The sequence below is a fragment of the Meriones unguiculatus genome, chromosome 20 (genome assembly GCF_030254825.1).
Source record: "Meriones unguiculatus strain TT.TT164.6M chromosome 20, Bangor_MerUng_6.1, whole genome shotgun sequence".
NCBI classification, from domain to species: Eukaryota; Metazoa; Chordata; class Mammalia; order Rodentia; family Muridae; genus Meriones; species Meriones unguiculatus.
The window spans coordinates 63366066-63386758 of NC_083367.1; the positions used below are offsets into that span (position 1 = coordinate 63366066).

The following is a 20693-nucleotide window of genomic DNA, read 5'->3' on the forward strand; positions in this document are numbered from 1 at the left end:
GCATTAATGAATATTAATATAATAATTTCTTTTACATATTCATTAATAATATATGAACCGATATTAAGTATTATTAATTCCACAACACCAAAGGACACAGCTTTCCCCTTAGAGCCCAATCTCCATCACTCTTTTTTCAAATGTCATGTGTGTGCACAAACGGCAGGAGTCACGTCTCTCTTTCTACTGTGAGGATCCCAAGGGTGGAACTCAGGTTGTCGGACTTGATAACAGTGCCCTCCCCTGTAGGGTCATCTTGTCAACCTCTGATCTCCATTTTAAGTGGACTCCTTGGAAGTATCCATCCACCCTACAAAGGACTCTTGATCCTTTTCTATGTTCCAGGTACATGCAAACAATTGTGACTCGAGGTTTGTGCTAAAAAAAGGCAGGAATTGTGGTCTGCTGGGAATGAGAGAGATGAATAAGCAAATAACAAACATGGAAGAATTTAAGTATATGTTCAATGGAAAGGATGGTGGAGGCAACAGAGATTATAGGCAACACCAGGCACAAGGTCTTTGGATCCTGGAGTGTCTCCAGTGAAGCAATCAAAGAAAAATGGCTTCAGGCATATACTAAAAGGCATTTGACCTCATCCTAAAGGCAATGTGTTATCAGAAATGCCACTTCCTGGAGACAGCTGACTGGCTTTCATGGATATGATATACAGGTCTCCCGAGCAGTACTATTGTCCCTAATACCGTCCCAGTGATATTTTATTTCTTTGGTTTTTCCATAATGTACTTTTCTCTCTACTTTAGGACTAGAACTTGAGGAAACTTTGTGGGACTTTGGGGAAGTCATTTACCAGAAATCATTGTTTCTGAAGAGCAAGCAAATGTGCAGCAGCAGTGGGCATAATTATCGCATTAAATATGTGCAGTTCTAATACTGCTGGCATGCAGACTTGGCCTTCTAAGAACTTCAGGTTGAAGTGTTTTTGTTGTTGCTGCTGTTGTTGTTTTCTTTTTTCTTTTTCCCCTTCACATTACAAAAGGCAAGATGAGGCTGTTTGCTGTTGCCTATCCAGACGCCTACTGAAGCCTCTAGCTGTGGAGATAACATTACAGAATGCCAGTGGGATTGGAAGAGATTCATCTATGCCACATATGAATTCCCTAAGGACCACTGTCTGTGAAGAAAGCATGACACATAATCCATCAGGATGAAATTCAGAAATGCTCATGAACACTCACTGAACCTCCCTTGACGAGTCTCCTAGCTCCTTTAAAGGAGGAGTCTTAGTGGGGGAATTGCCCAGATTAGACCAGCCTGTAGGGACTTGTCTTACTTGTTCATTGATAAGGAGGACCCATCGCATAGCGGGCTGCACCATTCCCTGGGCAGATCGTCCTAAACTGTGTAAGTAAGAAAGCTAGCTAAGCAAGGAAGGGAGAAAATGTATGAGCAAAGAGTGTTTCCCCATGGTTTCAGCTTCGCGTTCCCGCCCTGATTTCCCTCAGTGATAGGCTGTGACCTGGAGCTGTAAGGTGAAATAAACCCTTTCCTCTTCTACGTTGCTTTCAGTCATGGTGTTTTATCACAGCAACTGAGATGAAACTAGAACAATCAGTAAAAGCACAAGATAAACTTAGAATATCTTGTAGAGCTAGAACATCAGGTAGTTCCCAAAGTATGATGGAGATAAATCAGGAGGACACAGAAGCCAATTTGAATAATGTGCTTTCCTTAGCCAAATCTGGAATGGTTCAAACATTAAACTGTATCATGGGGACTGTATCATGGTTCAGCAGTTAAGAGCACTTGATGCTCTTGCAGAGTTCCGGGATTCTGTTCCCAGCACCCACTTGTCTGCTCGCACCCATCAGTAATGCTGCTTCCAGGGATCCAATGCCATCTTCTAGTTCCTATGGGCACTGTATAAAATATACATACAGGAAAACACTCGTACACATAAAGTAAAAATGAATAGATCTTAAATATAGATAGATGATAAACAGACAGCTCAACTTTACAGTAGCATGCCAATCAATGTAGATGAAACTATAGGATTAGAAAGTGACCGTTTAATTCTGGCTTCAGTAGCACATATACTAAATTAAGGACAATACAGAGAAAATTAGCATGGCCCCTGCACAAGGATGACATTCAAATTTGTGAAACATTCCATACTTAAGAAAGAAAGGAAGAAAGAAAGAAGAGAAAGAGAAAAATCACCATTTAGTAGCCTTCATGGTAATATTTAAAGCAAGAGACATCAGTGGGTGCTAAATCTAGTGACAAAGTTTGATGAAAAATTATTTATTTACATGGTCTTAAGTCCTTCTTTAAAAATAAAAAGAAGTAACTTCATGATGAAAAAAATAATATCTGAAATACCACCTGAGCCAAATAACCAAAATTAACTTTATTGTCCAGCTACTGGGTAGACACAGCCAGTTTAGGAACCACAGCACAGACCCCAAAATAGCCCAGAAATCATAGAAGAAATGAAACTCTAGAAACCATAAAGCAGTTCCTGGAAAACACATTGTTTTCCAAGAATCTGAAGGAGCATTAGAGAAGCTCCAGAACAATGGTGCCAACGCTGTGTCACATGCCATTACCCTTCAGACCCTGGTCAATCCCAAGGAAGCCCAAACTCCTAGTCCTTCAGCCACAAGTTCAGTTAACTTGACCAAATTGCCCGCACCAAACTACGGAAGCTCGTTACATTCCCAGTGCATGGGTGCCTATATCACTGGTGTCTCGGGCTCTGCTGCCTAGTGCCAAGGCCAGGAATCCCAGGGCCCATGAAGACTCTGGTGAGGACAGAAAGACTGGTGTTTTCCTGGGTAGAAGTCAGAGTTGATATCCTTAAGTGGTTGCTATTTGTGTAAATAAACCTGAGCCAGGACCTGTCAAGAAAAAAATGAATAGCAGTGATAACAGGACAGATGGAATCCTGTTCCATCTGATAAGCTGCAATAACAACATGAACTCTTTCTGTGAAGTTTCTGCTAAAACACCTCGCTTCAACCAAAGAGGAAACATCAGAAATCCAAAGTGAGGCATGGTCTACAAAATGGCTGTTTTAGAAGCCTCAAAGATGTCAGGGTTCTGAGAAACAGGGGGAAACTGAGGAATGTGGCTGGCTGAATAATGCACTCAGTGGAAGGTCCAGCGGCTTTGCTAGCCTGTTAGACACATTGGTTTGGGGATCATGTGTCACGTGCACTGACCACGCAGTAAAGCATTAAGCTGTGGGGAAGAGCTGTGGACTTCACCCTGGAGCCTGTACGGTCGCTCGGGAGAGTACAGTGAGCTGACTGAGCCTGGCAAGCATTGAGGGCAGGGTTTCCCTTATCTGTCCCTAGAGAGGATCACCTATGACCCCCAATGGATGACACACTTGGGTGAGTGTGTGCCACTGAGCTAAGCATTATATAACTTCCCTCCAGGGAGTCCCTGGCCTCTTTCTCTGACCTTCCCTGATGACACTCCCCTTCAAGTCCATCCCCAGTTCCTATTGCTGAGGCCAGCATAGCCCACAAAGGCCACTGTCCTGTCCCTGAATGCTCACACGACAAGGTTCTGGTTCCTCTGAGGGACAGAGGGCCATTCTCCAGCTAGCTCCATTGTGCCTTTTCCTTCACTTCAGTCTTACCTCCTGTCCCCACTCCACAGCAGCCAAGCTAGACGATGCCACTCCCCAAGGAGGTCTTGCCCTTCTCTCACCTCTCCGCCTTCACCAGATTCTCCTTTGTGATGCCCCTTCCTCTTGACTCTCTCTGGAAAGAACAGTTCAAGTCACCGTCTTGCTTTCTCACTTCTCATAGCCAGCCTGTCCCTTAGGCACGCTCTGGTTGCTCAGAGCCCGTCATTTCTTCTCTCACTCTCAACACCTTTAATTTCTGTAACACGCTCCCTACCAGTCATTGCACAGTGACCAGAAGGCAGCCAGAGGGAGGGGTCACACCCTGCTCCGGCCTGCAAACCCAGCGCACAGTGTCTGCTGTGGCTAGCCCTCCATTGTTCCTATCAGTTAGCCTGGTGACATTGATAATAGCAACAAGGATTCGATCTACAGGTTGCCAGTCCCCTGTTAGGTCATGTGTAAATGCGTCCATGGCTCAGGGTGGGAGGAGGAGTCCACGGAGTCCCCTTCCTCCAGTGAGATGATCTTCTTTCATGGCATCTGTCTTGAGGGACTGGGGTGAAGGAGTCATGAGTAGGAGGGCCTTCTAGCCACAGTGAACTTTGCTCGCTGACGCTCCCGTGGGAGTGTGCAGGGAGTCTCTCTTAGGTGGGGCTCACCCAGAGGGCGAGTCAGGTGTGGGGCTCTCTAGGAAAGCACTGGGCCAGGGACAGCCCCTGACAGGGACCCGGGCTCTGTGCTCAGCAGAGGAGAGGAGGGGTTACCCATGTTGCTCTCTCACCTGGGAAACGTCCGGGTGCTCCCGTTCCTGAAAGATCAGATAAAGAACAGGAGCAGGAGGGAGAGAGAGCACACTGGTTAAAGTGCTCGCTGCTCAAGCCAGACATGATGGCTCATGCTGGGGCTCGGGGAGAGATCAGGGAGAGACAGCAGGAGCCCTAGGGCTCACTGGCCAGCCAGCCCAACCAAATCAGTGAGCTCCCCCGATTCCAGTGAGAATCTACTTCAAAAGACAAGGTGGATTAAGCTTTCAACTCTACAGGAAGAACTACAGACACCTAAGGAATGCTGAAAGCAGGAGAAATAGTCTTCTCCAGGAAAGAGCACACCAATTGATCTTCCAGTACTGGGTGATCAGCCCTGAAAACCTTCATACAAATAGCATTATGTAGACTGAGCAAGTTGCAATATGTATATATGTATATGTACATATACACACAAATACACAGACACACAAATACAACAAGCAATGAACAAAGAAGGCATGGATTTGAGAGAAAGCAAGAAGGAATATGGAACAAGAAGGGTTTGGAGAGAAGAAAGGGAAAAGGAAGATTAATTATAATATAATCTCAAACAATAAAATAATCAATCCAGGGGGGGTTGGGCACACCTTTAATCCAAGCACCCAGAAGGCAGGGGCAAGTGGATCTCCGTTAGTTCAAAGCCAGGCTGGTCTCCAAAATGAGTTCCAAAGCAGCCAGGACTATGTAGAAGGATCCTCTTTCAAAATAGCCAATATAAGTAATAATAATGGTGATAATGAGGATATAATTAAAATGTAATATTTTTGAAAGTTGATAAAATTTAATTTGTGCTTTTGCTTTGGGTCCATCAAAAATTTAAAATATTTTATGCATTATAGTACGTATTTGTTTTCCAACATCTAAATAAATATCATCATCTAAAAAAGGTGGATGGTTTCGGAGGCAGGGCATGCAAGGTTGATCTCTGTCTTCCACGTGCACACACACAATTAAAGAATAAAAGAAGGGTGGAAACTTTGTACACTGCCATTTACCTAACAGACTCACAGTCTCATGTACAAATGCGTTTAAAAAAAAAAAAATGGAGCATTGCCAACTGACCGAAAGATCATTTGCTCTGCCCTACCGGACAGGAAGAAAAATGTCGGGATGAAAACATGCCAGTGAGTGGAGAAATAAAATCACTTGTGTTTAGATTCCTGTCATGCCATTGCTGGCTGCTCCTCCCCGGCAGGGCCCAGCTGGTGTGTGGTGTTGCCTGGTACCTTGGGGGCTGCTTATCTGTCAAAGGGAGTGTTTGGAAAATGCATCTGTCCTCCCCTCTGTTACCGACTCCCCCATTCACGGAGCTCTTGCTTGCCTGCCGAGGTCCAAGCGGGGAGAAGGCACATCAGATAATCCAACCTGTCCTAAGCAGGGCCCCAACTGCTTACAGCTAAACGGCCGTGTTTTGAGAGGTAGACAGCCTGCCATCTTAGGCAGGATGGCAGGCAATTTAGATTGTTTTGTGGCATTGTGTCATTGGTTGTTTGGTTGGTTTGCTTTTTTTTTTTTTAAGGCAGGGTGTCCTGCAGCTCAAGCCGCAAAACCAAGTACATAAAATAGCCAGGAACACCTGACCCCCCGTCCTCCTGCCTCTACTTCTCAGGTGCTGAAATCACAGGCGCGTGCTCCCTGGTTACTTCTGTCCAGAGCAGGGGCAGGTGGGGTTTCCCTTGGCCTCAGGGAGCAAAGCTTCCCTTTGATGCCGTGTCCATCTATCTCAGAGTCATGGCTGCCCTGCACCCCAAGAACTACAGATTGGGGTTGGACAACAGGTCGGTAGGCTGATCTAGGCAACAGGACATGCCACTCCCTTGTTGCTGATAACGACAAGATGACAACAGCCCTCAGCAAAGGTTCTTTACATGTCCACTGCCAGGATATGGTTATGTCACCTGGCTCAATCCTTTCCCAAATTCTTGGGGACTGGGGCTTGTTACCCTTCTATTTTCAGAGAAGACTTGAATGTGAGTGAGATTTCCTAGTCTCCCAGCTAATAAATGGCAAATTCAGTTGCCAAGGCCTGTTGGACCTCCTCTTTTTCCCCACCAAGGGTCTTGGGTCATTTCATCCCTGACATTGACTAGACGGTGGCCATACATAATGAGGACTCATCATGTCACATGTATGGTGATCTAGGGTATCTTTATTGTCCTCATGCATTCTTACAGCCCGGTATAACATAACCCCTCCTCCAGAAAGCCTTCCCATCTGCCCGAGCACCCACTAATCAAACCTCCCATGTCCTCTCTGGGCCTTTAGTATTCAAAGACTAGTCCAAGGCCGAGAAGCCTTGGCACTGCCTGGTGGAGATGCCCGACCCTTCTTGAAATACATATGTCTCTTGGTGTGTAAAATACATGCGTGCATACAAGTATATAAAAAAATGGAAGCCAACAGGTCAGTCTCCAATATCTTCTTCAATTGCTCTCCACTTTCTTTTTATATTTTTGTTACTATTGTTGTTTTTGAGACAGGATCTCAGTATGTAATCCTGGCTGGCCTCAAACTCAAGATCTGCTTGCATCTGCCTTCTGAGTGCTGGGATTAAAGGTGTGTGCCACTACCACCCAAATATTTATATTATTTTCAAGTGTGTGTGCTTTGTGTACAGGTGTACCCAGAGGCTATAAGTGTTAGATCCCCTGGAGCTGGAATTACAGGCAGTTGTGAGTCACCCAACACAGATGCTAGAAACCTAACTCGGATCCTCTGCAAGAGCAGCCTGGTAACTACTAAGCCATCTCTCCAGCCTCTCCACCCTGTGCTTTGAGACAGGGTCTCTTACTGTGTCTGGAGGTGACTCATTACACTAGGCTGATTGGAGAATGAGCTGTGTAGGTGGCACTGTCCCTGGAAATGCAGGCGCAGGCTACATGTGCAGCTTTGCACATAGGTTCTGGGATTCAAACCTTTCATGTTCAGCCAACAAGCAGTTTACTTCATGAGCCACCTCTGAAGCCTCAAAACCGACATTTTAACAAGACTCCAGGCGGGACTACTGCACCTCGTGCCCTGACGTTTGTTTTCCTCCAAAGTCCTTCACTACCAATCCTCTGGTTCTAGAGCATCTGCTTGTAGTTCTTGGACTTTTGTTTGTTTGTTTTCAAGGGACTGTAAGAGAGAGACTGTTTTCTGCAAATCCCAAGTCTATCCGGTTTTCACACTGGCTAGAGCAACAGGAGATCCTCACTCTCAGTGTGATGAATCCCAGCTCCATGGACAGTGGTATGCTGTCAAGCAGGCCTTGATGACTCCAAGCCTCTCAAGTCCCATTTTACCCTGTGTCCCGAAGGCACATACACCAGCCTTTTTTTTTTTTTTTTTTTTGGTGGGCCTCTTGAGTTACAGCCCCAGGAAGATGTCAGGCTTTGGTAGTCTTAATGCCAAAAGAGCCCAGTCCCAATTCTGGAATTCTTCCCTAGGGCCACCTCCCTGACCCACAGCTCAGGTGTCCCAAGGGCACTGAAGGCTCGGTGCATTCTTGGCGGCACAGCCCCAGTGAACCGAAGACGGAGGCACCTCCTGCGGGCTCAGGAATTTCAAAGCCCTGTTCATAAAAGACTTTATGGGAATCCTGTGGTCTCTGCCAGGCTGCTGCCTGGTCCCTGCCCTATTGTACTTCTTCAGAGCTGTCACTACCTCTTAAATAGCTCTCTCTCTCTCCTTTTAATCACTTATTTAACATGTGCACCAGCCCTTAAAGAAAAAAAAAAAAAACTAGCTATTTGCTCTTTCTCACTTCCTGTGAAAAGGGTGGGGCCCATGGCTGCTCTTTGGCAGCTGCTATGATTTAGTGTTGGAGTTGGGCCTTCTGCAGGCAGGGGAGTGAATTGTGCTGTCTTTGGAATGCTGGTGTCGGCCCTGCCTCAAGAAGGGTTTGCTGCTAAAGGAAAGCCGTGGGGAGCATGTACTGTGTGAGCACACGGTAGAGAGTGCACCTGTAGTGAGAGTGTGGTGGACGGTAAATGACCCGTGTACATGCATGGATGTGGTGGGGCATGTACCGTGTCCCCGCCTCCCACCCTCTCCCTTGCAGAAGGGTCAGCTGTGTTTTGGCTGTCTTCAGCAAGGGCAGAGAATAGCATGTCCCCTCGAATGATTGTCAGCTCCTCTCCCTGCGTGCAGCCCCAGGCGTGTTCCCGCAGGAGAGGGACTCTTGGTAGGTACAGTCGGCTTCACGGTACCTGTTCTGGTCCCCTGTGAGGTTCAGTCCAGGCTTTGAGGATGTGAGTCTGCAGGGTGGGTCTCAAGGCAAGCCCAGAGAAGACAGTATCCACCTTGGTACCATCTCAGATCAAGACAAGGTGAGTGCTGGGGCTCAGATGGGCTTCTGCACTGCCTCGTTGTGTACAAGGCCTTTGAGCCTTGGGTCAGGTGAGGCATCAGGCCCTTCCCAGAACAAAGTCAAAGAGAGCACAGTTATAAAAAGCAGTGTCTTGACAACCGCTCTGAATAAGTACTTCTTTTCCCATTTTGATGGCAGAGGCAGAAACCTAGAGAGGCTAGGAGTATAAATTCTGGACCTTACCAGTCTAGAACCCAAACTCAGTCTGTTACATACTAAATATAGCGTTCTCAACCACTTATTTAACCTCTCTGTACACACACACACACACACACACACACACTCACATACTTTAAATAAATAAATAAATGTAATTTAAAAGCCAGGAAAGAAGAAATACTGTTAGCGGCAGCAGGGAGACACCCCAGCAACTTAAACCCCAGCAACTTAAAGAGTTCCCATCCCCCTTAGGGACCTCCACTCAGGAAAAAAAATAGAGAATTCATCAATTAGTTAGACAGAGTAACCATAGGGAATGTATACTACAATCCTAGTACATGGGTGCAAGCTCAGAGAGTCTGTGCAATAGCTGTATGGTTTGCTATTTCATTCTTCCTCTTAAATTAAAATTTCAATTAAGTACTTAGTTGCCTTTATTTGTATACTTATAATACATTTATTTATTTTATAATTTATTTTTTTACTTTTATTTTATGCGCATTAGCGTGAAGGTGTCAGATCCCTTGGAACTGGAGTTACAGACAGTTGTGAGCTGCCATGTAGGTGCTGGGAATTGAACCCAGGTCCTTTGGAAGGGCAGACAGTGCTCTTAACCACTGAGCCGTCTCTCCAGCCCCATACTTATATATTTAGTTAGTTGGTTGTGTGTTTGCTTGTGAACAGCCATACCACATGTGGAGGTCAGGGGACAACTTGCAGAATGCAGTTCCCTCCTTTCACCCTAAATGTGGGTCTTGGGGATGGAACTCAAATCTACAGGCTTAGCAGCAAGAGCCATTATCTCCTGAGCCATCTCACCACCCTGATCCTATGGCTTTCGAAATTATATTCCTCAAAGGATATAAATTACAAGATTTAAAGATCAAGCAAAGCTTAAAGTTTAAAGATTAAGAAAAAAATATATAGCTGTTGGCTTAAATATATTTCTTATTTTAGTTTCCTTTTGTAAGTGACATTGTGAAGCGGTTTTCTTGAAGACTACTGCTTCTGTTCAGGGGTGGGAGAAGAGCACACAGCACTCATACAGTAAAGCTCAGGGCCATAAACATTCTCCCCCTAAGCAAGAGCCACTCCCATTGTGGTGTTGTTTTTAACAGACTGGCTTGAGCTACTGTTAGGCAAACAGATTCTCTCTGTAGGTTGTGTCTTAGTTAGGGTTTCTATTGCTGTGATGAGACACTAAAACCGAAAGCAGCCTGGGGAGGAAAGGATTTGTTTCACTTTGCAGCTCATAACTCCATTAGCAAGGGAAGTCGAGGCAGGAACCCGGAGGCAGGAGCTGATGCAGAGGCCATGGAGGAGTGCTGCTTAATGGCTTGCTCCCTGCAGCTTGCTCAGTCTGCTTGCTTATAGCATACAGGGCCGCCAGCTTGGGACGGCACCACACACAGTAAGCTGGGCCCTCCCACAGCAATCCCTAGTCAAGAAAATGCTCCACGGATTGCTTATAGGACAATCTGGTGGGAGCAATTCTCAACTGAGGTTCCCTCTTCTGTCTTCTGGCTCCTGTGGAATTGACACAAAACCAGCCAGAACAAGGCAATTTTGGCTTTATCGGTTATATTGAAGTTTCCTGGCTGTCAGTCAGTAGGATAGGCTGACTGGAACCCAGGCAGAGGGGCTTCATTGCCTTCCTTTCCCTGCATCAACATGACCACACATTTATACCACAACTCCAAACGTAAGCTCACTCTGTTGAGAGGCGCAGAAGCACATTGGCAATACAGATGCGGTGATTTAGAAGCTGGGGAGACAATCTATCCCATGCAGACCACAGCCAGACAAGACAAACAAGAGGAAGAGGCAGCCTGTCTCCTCAGGCAAATGATTTCTGTGGTGGTGATGTAAAACAAACAGAAGAATTCAAGAATAGAATAGCATTCCCTTTCATAAACCCTGTTTACTATACTATCGCAGATTCGTGTAAACTGCATGTACTTCTTGTACCTAGAAAAGGCTCTGCTTTCATTAAACAAAAAGAGTACTCCAGTGCTTTAAAGGGAAGGGACTGTTGTCACATAAAACCCATCGCCTAGCAACCAAACAGCGACTCATCACACCTTGTTTCCGGCAGTAGACACACAGCCCCACCCTCTTGCAGGCTTCATTCCTGTTAACTTACAAATACAAAGGAAGATTTTAATAGGTTCTGTGGCTGCTCTTACTGGATTCTAAGGTCTTGGTTTAAAACTCCAACCAGCGTGACATGCTGCCAGCTTCTCAGCATGCAGTCACATAGAGCCTCTGGAAAAGCCAGGGCATCCAAGGAGGAAGGACCTTTGGGTTGGATTCCTTTTTCTGCCTTTTTCCTGTTCGCAAAGCCTGTTGGGTGGTGTCACTCTCTGCTCTTCAGCCTGGGGGAAAGGGTCTTTTCTCTGGCTTCCCAGCTTGCTATGGAAGTGGAATCCCACAGTACAGTGGGATTCTTTTCTGAGTCAAACCCCATGTCCCTTTCGCTGCCACACTCATCTCATCACCTGGTGCTAGGTCAATATGAGTAACCCTGTCTCTCCTCCTCCGACGCTATAGGTAACAGAGCCATTGGATACAGTGTTTGCAAGCGAGTTGCTAGCCAACATTCTATAGAACAGAGTGTATCCAGCGATGTGAGTCACAGATAAGTTACTTAACCCGTGGACCTCACACTGGGTGTGCCATTTCTGTAGGTTGACTCAGGGCTTAACCCTTCCAAGTCTGGGAAATTCCATTCACCTTCTTTTTCCCCCACGAAGTCTCACTCATCTCTGAGTGGCCCTGAGGGCATCTGTAGAAGGCAAAAACTGCCAGAGAGGTGGAAGTGCATGGCTTCCTCCCTCAGATGGCTTCAGCTATCAGCTGGGACCCTGATGGAGGGGAGATGCAAATTTTAGTAGTTCAGCAATCATTAAACATTAAATCTTTAAATGTGACTTTCAATCTAGCCATGTAGGCAGTTTTAGATTCAAGAAGAGTTCAATATTCCCTGAGATTAAATGAATCATCCACCCATTTATGACCCCTTCACTTTGCTTTCCCACGTGATAGCAAGAGCTCTATCACTGATATATCCTCTGTCTTAATTGCTGTTTTTATCATCATCATCATCATCATCATTATTGTCATGTGTGTGCACACGTGTGCATGAGAAAGAACGAGAGAGTTCAGTGTGTGAGCATGCAAGTGAGCATGCCTGTGTATGAGTATGCAGAGATCGGAGGAAGACATTGGATGCCTTTCTTTATGCTCTTCGCCTTATTGCCTTGAGACAGGTACTCCCACTGAACTAGAAGCTAGCCACTTTGGCTAGGTTGTCCAGCCAGCAAGCTTCTGGGATTTGTCTGGGTATACAGGCATGCATAGTCATGCCCTGCTTTTTTATGTAGGTGGTAGAATTTGAACTCAGGTCCTCACAATTGCAAAGCAAGTGCTCTTATCCACTGAGCCATCTCGCCACCACTATTAATGCTTTTTGTTGTTGTTGTTGTTGTCAGTTGTTTGTTCGAGACAGGCTGACCTAGATCAAACTCACAGAGCTCCACCTGCCTGTGCATCCTAAGAGCTGGAGTGAAACCCATGAGCCACCATGTCTGGCACTGTTTTTAAAACAGACATTGATGTGTGTTTTTCCTTGTTGGCTTCTGAAGTCTCAAGGCCTGAATGTCAGTTGAAGCCTCAGCTGGCTTCAGTCGTGAGAGCTGTACATACATTCCATCAAAGTATGTGTGATGGTTGTCTTGTGTAGATAGACAGTGGCCTCGATATGCATGTGTCCAACCCTAGCCACTAAAGACATACATTCCCCAGTTTCTTTGTGCTTGTCAGGTTCTTCCAATCTCATGTCCCCTGTGTAAGATCAGGTTTGTTTGTTCATTTGTTTGACACAGGATTTCTTTATTTAGTTCTGGCTGTTCTGGAGTTTGCTATATAGACCAGGCTGGCCAAAAAATTCAAAAAGATCCTATTGGTTCTTTCTGCTGAGTGCTGGGATTAATGTTGTATGCTACTACACTCAGAATTTTTTTTTCTTTTTGGTTGGGCAACACAAAACTCAACCCATGAAGGTTTGGTTGAGCCTTTTCCAGAAGGTGAGAGTTAAGCTTTGACAGGGAGATTCAGGCGGGATTCTCTGCTCTCTCACTCTCACACTTTCCAGAGTGTAGTGTGAAGGGAGCTAACTAACAGGCACCTTTTGCTATTAACTAGATCCCTCCAATACCCACTGCTGTCCCCAGCATCCATAGCTGCTCCCTAACCCTCTTAATGAGACGAACTGTGCCCCCTAACCCACAACAGGCATACATTAAAAGTCCCACTACCAATTACTTCCAAATGCGACCTGTTTGGAGTCTGGGTCTTTATAGTACTCATCAAGTTTAAAATGAGGTCATGACGGTAACTCAAATTCAGTATGGCTGCTGTCACAGAAAGATAATGCTGGACCTGGAGTCACACATAGAGGAAGGGAACGTGAAGACACAGGGGGAAGACGGCCATCTCCAAGGTAAAGAGAGGAGCTTGGGAAAGACCTTTCCCACAGGAAGAGACACTGCTGTCCACCTGGACTCCAGAGCAGGAGGAAACAAATCTCCGTTGTTTCAAAGCTAGCTGGCCTGCGGTACTTTACCACAGCAACTGCAGCAAACAACTACATCACACATCCCTCATTTGTTTGAATTCATTTATTCACTATCTATGGTATGCTAGGTCTGAGGAGACAGAGAGAAATAAAGTGTATGCCCCACCCTTAGGAAGAAGGAAGGGATACTGATCCTGGGTGCTAGGAAAATGTCATAGGAGTTGAAAAAAAGGATAGCATCAGTGAACTTGGGCAAGGTCAATATATATTTGAGTGTCATTGTAGAAACAAAAATTTCTTTTTTTTTTTTAAATTAAAAAGTATTGAAGTGTTTATTTGGGAGGAGAGGACACTCGGGTTTCACAGTACATGTGGGATGCCAGGGGACAGCTTATGGAAAATTGGGTGTCTCGTTCTAACAGGTGGGTCTGTGAGACTGGGCTTGCATCATTAGACTTGGTGGCAAGCACCTTACACACTAAACCAGTTAACTGCCCCTAGTAACAACATGTTCACAGAGTTCTGTTACTATTATCATCATCATCATTGTCATCATCATCATTATTGGTTTATCGAGACAGGGTTTGTCTGTGTAGTCCTGGCTGTCCTAGAATTCTCTCTAGACCAGGCCTCAAACTCAAGGATCCACTGCTCTCTGCTTATTGAGTTCTGGGATTAAAGGTTTACGCCATCACAGCTGCCCAGAGTTGGTTATTTTATGAAGGTCTCTCTGTGAAAATTAAATTTCTTCTTTCACCATCCAGATGGTTCCTGAAAAGTCTATTACACTTTTAGAGTGTCTGTAAGCAAGTTGGCCCTTTCTTTCAGATGGCCAGACCACAGCTGGCTGATGACAAACTGCCATGTTACAGGGCTGGGCTAAGGATTTTCAAAACCTTGTAAATTCATTAAATACTGAATGGATCTGTTGGAGTTTTGATTCTGTGGCTGCTATAAAACATTATGGCCTTTAAAAGCAACTTAAGAGAGGAAAAGGTTTATCCGGCTTACTGCTGGGGACATACAGTCTATCACTGATGGAAGTCAGGGCAGAAATTCAAGAACAAGCTCAAAGGCAGAAACTAAATGCTGCTTGCTGGCTGGGTCTTCCTATGGCAATTAACAGTCAAGAACCCCTTCCCTATCCCACCTCCCCACACATTTATCCACAGGCCAATCTGATGCAGAAAGTTCTTCAGTTGAGCCTCAGGTGATTGTAAATTTTAGCAAGTTGGCGTTTAAAGCCAACTTCAAGCATCACAGGCTCTGAAGGGACTGCAGGACAAAAGTGCACTTTTTTACAAGGCCTGTGATTGACTTCCCAGGTGTTCAGTTTGCCGCACTTGGATAAGGAAAATTCTGGTGTCCAGAGGCCTAGCCCCAGAAAAGTTCACCATCTACCAGGGCACACACGTAAGTGTAAACAAATACTACGGGCAGCAAGATAAGTAGGTAGGAGCAGAGGAATGTGCAAATGCCATCAACCGCACACAACTAATGAAAATAGAAGGCTTTCACAGTTCCCCCAGCTCCCCGCCTTTCAGAGGGGCCTACAGCCAGAGGAGGAAATAGAATGAGAGCTAATCTACCCATTGTCCACCAGCAGAATAATGAATTTGATATTGGGCCTTGCTGACCCGTTGAGGAAGACGTGAGCTGGCCGTCCCCCAAGTGCCGCCGGCTCTGCAGCAAATGGCACCCCCAGGCTTGCCATGCGCTAGCACCTGCCCTTCTTCTGCCCACCAGTGTCTCCCCCGGGTGTAATTCTTCTTTCACTTGATGGGTGTGGTCTTTTGGCATTGAGTTCTCCAGGAATGATGAGCTGGAGTTCCCGAGGTTATGACTTGGCTGAACCTGCCATGATTTCTAAAACAAAACAAAGAAACAAACAAAAAGTGGGTTTTTTGTTTTGTGTTGTTGTTTTTTGTAATGTTTAGAGTTTGTAGGGAAAGAGCATATTAATTTATGCCATGAATTAATAACAACAACAACAAACTCTCAGTTCGAAAAGAAGAAAAGGCTGTGCGGGTGACCTGCAAGTGGGGAACTCTCCGGTCACAGAGTCCGTTTTCTCAGCCACTGTAACTCCTGAGTCAATCATCTCCCAAGTTTCAGAGAAGCCAAACTGTCACTCATTCACTCATTCCTGGCGCTCGCTGGATGTCTTCTGTTAGGCAGACACTGACGGAGGAATGCAGCAGGCAGGATGCCTGCCTTCAAGGGCCGTGTGTTTCAGAAAACAGCACAGAGCATGGGTATGGAGCCAGTTCTGCGCTCTGCGCTCAAGCCAGACCTGAGTGTCCTGAAAGCAGTGGTGGATGGGCAGGAGCAGCTCAGAAGCTTTCTCATTCAGCTGAATCAAGCCAAGAGCATCCGTTCACCTCAGAGGGAAGAGGAGAGCACTGGCTGCTTCCCAGCCCTGGAGTGGCTCATTGCAGCCAAGTTCAACATGAATTCATCAAGACAGAAAGGTTTTAAATATTTATTTATTTTGCATCTTATACTTTCTAGAATCTGATGTATGTGTGTGTGTTTTGCATGTGTGTGAGTGAGTAGGTGAGGGTATGGGCTGGGTAGAGAACAAATTTAGATCAATGCAAGGGAATAAAAATTTCTGGGTGGGGCCCTGGGAAGATTTCTTAAACACAGACAAAGTCACTGTGCCCGGGCCATTCGCCTGGTGCCCTTCTCCTTCTTCGGGCCCTAAACACAGATATACCAGGGTCATAGCATTTCTCTTATGTAAAATGTTGTGCACACCTTATGCTTCAACATTTCTGTGATGATTCATTGAAATTTATATACAAGTTACAATTGGCTACAGTGAGCTATAACTAGTTAAGATTTTTTAAAAATTAAATTATAATATTATTTTCCTTTTTCTCCCTCCAACCCCTCCTGTGTTTCCAACTTGTTCTCTTTCAAGTTTGTGGCCTCTGCCTTCTTTTTCTTACACACATATATATTTCTAAATATATAGAAATAACCTGTTGGGTTCTATAACATTACTTGTATATAAATGATTTCAGGGCTGATGACTTAGCTTGGTTTTAAAAGTCCTTCCTTCCTGCCTTCCCTCTTGTTTGTTTGAGACACGATCTCTCACTCTGTAGTCCAGGCCAGCCTGGACTCATGGTAATCCTCCTGCTGCAGCCTTCCCAGTACTGGTTACAGGTTTGAGGTATCACATCAGGCCCACTTAATTTTCAACTGAGCTTTCTACCATATGTCACTCCTTGGCATCACCAGGCCGACAGCTTCCTAGTTAAAACAAAACAACAGCAAAGCCAGGTCTCTTTGGAAGAGCCAAGGAAAGCCACTCAGTCAGTGTCTGCGCAGCTCTCGTGGACCTTCTCAGCAACCACAACTGAGTCACTTATCCAAAATTAGAGCTGGGGTTCTCTTCGCCTCACACATTCCTTGGACAGAGACTGGCGGGTAGACAAGCTGTCCAAATACTATTTCAGAAGAGGGAAGGAATGTTGGTCAATGGAAAACAAGAACATCCATGCACAGTTGTGTACTCAAGACCTCTGTGGTTTGACACCAGGTTGACATTTTCTCCTGGTCCCCATTCAGTTGTAAATTCCTTGACGGAAGGGAATTGGGATTATCTGACCACAGTCCCTTGGCTCTCAGCTCTCTGCATGGAGCAACACCTTCCAAGCACTTACCTGGCTCTCTTTGAAGGGCTCTTGAGTTGATACCAGCAAGCACAACTACTCAAAGGAACCAAGAGATATGCTCTACTTAAAGGCCACTAACTTTCGATTTAAAGCACTTGTAAAGCCCTCAGTTCTCTTCACGGCAGAACGAGTGTCTTAAGTGGACCTTAACGTAATCTTATTATCTGTGAATTATAAGGTCTTGGGCTTGTCTATAGTAGCACCCACCAAGCACAGGGTAATTAAATATGCCTATTTTCACACTTAGTGACAGAAAATAAACAGGAGAAATAACAATTAACATTAGGGAATGATTTCTTTATGTTAAAAAGTGTGCAACACAAAATTTATCATATTAACTGTGCATGCATGCACATGTGTGTATCGGCACATATGTATGCATACATGTAGAAGACAGAGGTCAACCTTGAGAGTCATTCCTCAGGCTCCATCTTCCATTTTTGGATACAGGATTTTTCACCAAGTGGGCTAGGCTGGTGGCCAGCAATCTCCAAGGATCCACCTGCCTCTGCCTCCCCAGGGTTGGGATTGCAAGTCTGTACCACAACATGCAGGTTTTAAAAATGAGCCTCGGGAATCAACTCAGCTCCCTGCATGCAAGACAAGAACTTTGCCCACTGAGCCATCCACCCAAGCACCACACTCTGCCTTTTTATGTGGATTCTGGGATGAAACTCAGGTCCTCAGGGACAAGGCAGGGACTCCTCCGGATGAGCTATCACCCCAGCAGCCTACCTTACCTATTTTTAAGTGTGCATGACAGCAAGATTCAGTGATCACGTACTGCTTTGCCACAGATTTGTAGGACTATCCTGCAAAACTGATAGTCATCACTGATCAATTCCTTTCTCCTGCCCACTCCCCAGCTCCTGTAGACCACCAATCAATCATGTAGAGTTTCATTATGTCAGATACTGAAGTGGATTGCAAAGTATCAGAATTTCTTTACTTTTTATGACTGAAGAATATTCTCTCTCTCCACATTCACTTTATCCATTTAGGTGTTAAAGGGCATTTTTATCATCTCTACCTATTGTTAATATGGTGTGTTTGTTATTTTTCTATTGCTGTGATAAAACACCATGACCAAGGCAGCTTCTATGTATTTATTTGAGCTTATGGTTCCAAAGGGTTAAGAGTCTGTCATGGCAGGGAAGCATGGTAGCAAGCAGCAGGAATGGTGGCTGGAAGAGAAACTGAGGGCTCACAGCTTGAACTGTAGGCAGGAAGCAGAGAGCAAACCGGGAGTAGGTGAGGCTTTTTATTCTCAAAGCCCACCCCTCTTGACATACATCTTTCAACAAGACCACATTTCCTAAGCCTTTGTCTTAGTCAGTGTTCTGTTGCTAAGAAGAGGCACCGTGACCACAGCAGCTCTTATAAGAGAAAGCATTCAAAGCTTACAGGTTCAGAGGTTCAGTCCATTATCATCATGGTGAGGAAAAAAATGGTGTGCAGGCAGATGAGGTGCTGGAGAAGTAGCTGAGAGTTCTACATCTGGATCCAACGGAGATGGCAGGCAGAGAAAGAGAGAGAGACTGGGCCTGGCTTGAGCATTTGAAACTTCAGAGCCCACTCCCAGTGACATACTTTCTCTATCAAGACCACACCTACTCCAACTAGGCCACACCTCCTAATCCTTCTCAAGTAGTGCCACTCTCTGATGACCAAGCATTCAAAGACTATGGAGGCCATTTTTATATAAACTACCATACCCTTCCTAAACAGTACTACCAAATAGGTACCAAGACCATGAGCATTCAGATCAAAACGCAGGAGGATTATACAAAACGTTTTATGGCAAACTATCTGGCAGCAGGGGGTAGTGTTTATGGGGAGATACATATTGCGAAGATCAGAGAACAACTTGTGAGAATTGGTTCTTTTCTTCTACTGTATGAGTTCCAGGGATCAAACCCAATTTATTAGGCTTGGGAGCAAACAGCTTCAGCCACTGGGCCATCTCACGAGCCCATGATCTATATTTAACTGAGAGCTACTTAACTTCAGTCACGTATAAAAGCTCTATCCCTGTCTCTCCCCACTGCTGTCCACATCAAAAATTATATAGTCTCGTACTTTTGTACTTATTAGCACACCTTAATGTAGTTTTTTTAATGTTTTAACTTTTTTTTGACTACCACCAAAGTTTATTTAGCAAAAAGTTTCATATGAAAATGTACACAAGCTAATTCTACATCACAGTCTGACAGGCCCTTGGGGACGGAGGCGCCTCCTGTGCTGATTAGCCGTTGTTCAGACTCTTTCCAAAGCTTCTATCGTGACGCTGTGGTTTCCTCTTATGACCACCATTCCAATGTTCTTCTGCTGTCCACCAGCTGCCATCTCCATACATTCAGAGTCACAAGATTCCTAAATGGATCAAAGTCCTCGCAGTGGCCCATGTTCACGCTGGCCACCATTTACTTTCAATAATAAGTTTCTTGTCCATACATTTCTTCAGCTCAGGAGAGTGGACCTTGCTCATGGGACTCCTCAGTGAGCTGAGCTTGGCAGTGGCAAAGAATATTTTAACTTTTAAATTCTATACTAGAACAAAAAGCAGTTTGCACACCATCATTTTGGTATTACAGTGTTTGGTATCTGTCTATAGCATTTATCCTTACCAGAGAGCTTCATAACTCAAAGGCTTCCCCATTGCTCTTCCAGTGGGTTTGTGTTTGTTTTGGTTTTGTTGCTTGTTTGTTTTTTGAGACAGTGTTTCTCTGTGTAGCCCTGGCTGTCCTGATACTCACTTTGTAGATCAGGCTGTTCACCTCAGAGATCTGCCTGCCTCTCTATCCCAAGTGATGGAATTAAAGGTGTGCACCATTATGCCCAGCTTCAGTTATTTGTTTTACAAGAGAAGAATTTTCTATTGACTTTTGTGGTACTCAGAATCCCAGTATTTGGTGGTGGGGATGAAGGATGGGGATGGGATTAGGGTGGAAGGATGGGGGGGGTACTCTTAATTGATGCTGTTATCAACTTCACAAGTGTATCATCTTTTCCTTCAGGGTGCACCATGGAGGCTCTTGATGGATTTTTTTTTCCCCAGAACTTGAGGTCGCACAAACCTAGTCTCTAAACTTAGCAGAGACAAATTCCAGCTTTGTGTATTCAAAAGTCACAGGAGCTCAGAAGCTCTGATGAGCTGTTCTCGCCATAGCTGTGCTCTCCAGCCACCTGCTCCTGAGTCCTGCCAAAGGGCCACAGTTCTCAAGATCCCGTCACAGTGAGCTCTTGGCTGTAACAAGCCTGGCACAGTCTTCTGCGGCGGCTCATTCATTTCAGGAATCACTTGGAAGACTTCAGCAGGAGGGTTGCTTGAGTTCTGGAGTTGGAGGTTAGCCTAGACAACATAGTGAGAGTCCGTCTCAAAAATAAATAAATAAATAAATAGAAAAGAGGCTGGAAGAAATGGATTATGGCCCAGTTGGTAGAGTACAGCTCAAATGGAAAACCCAAGTTTCTCAAAGCTGAAAGCAACTATGTTATAAAGACAATAAGATAT

At 45.1% G+C, this 20693-nt stretch overlaps 1 long non-coding RNA gene, 1 other non-coding gene and 1 pseudogene across 2 annotated transcripts; 2 read left to right on the plus strand and 1 right to left on the minus strand.

The window, feature by feature from the left end:
- Positions 1-2037: 2037 nt before the first annotated feature.
- Positions 2038-2140, plus strand: LOC132649633 (U6 spliceosomal RNA). Its single transcript, XR_009588117.1, has one exon. It is a non-coding gene; the product is annotated as a U6 spliceosomal RNA (small nuclear RNA).
- A 13554-nt stretch (positions 2141-15694) lies between these two features.
- Positions 15695-20693, plus strand: LOC132649534 (uncharacterized). The gene is made up of 2 exons (XR_009588021.1): positions 15695-15964; positions 20197-20693. It is a non-coding gene; the product is annotated as an uncharacterized LOC132649534 (long non-coding RNA).
- Positions 19436-19667, minus strand: LOC110547877 (small nuclear ribonucleoprotein G-like; annotated as a pseudogene).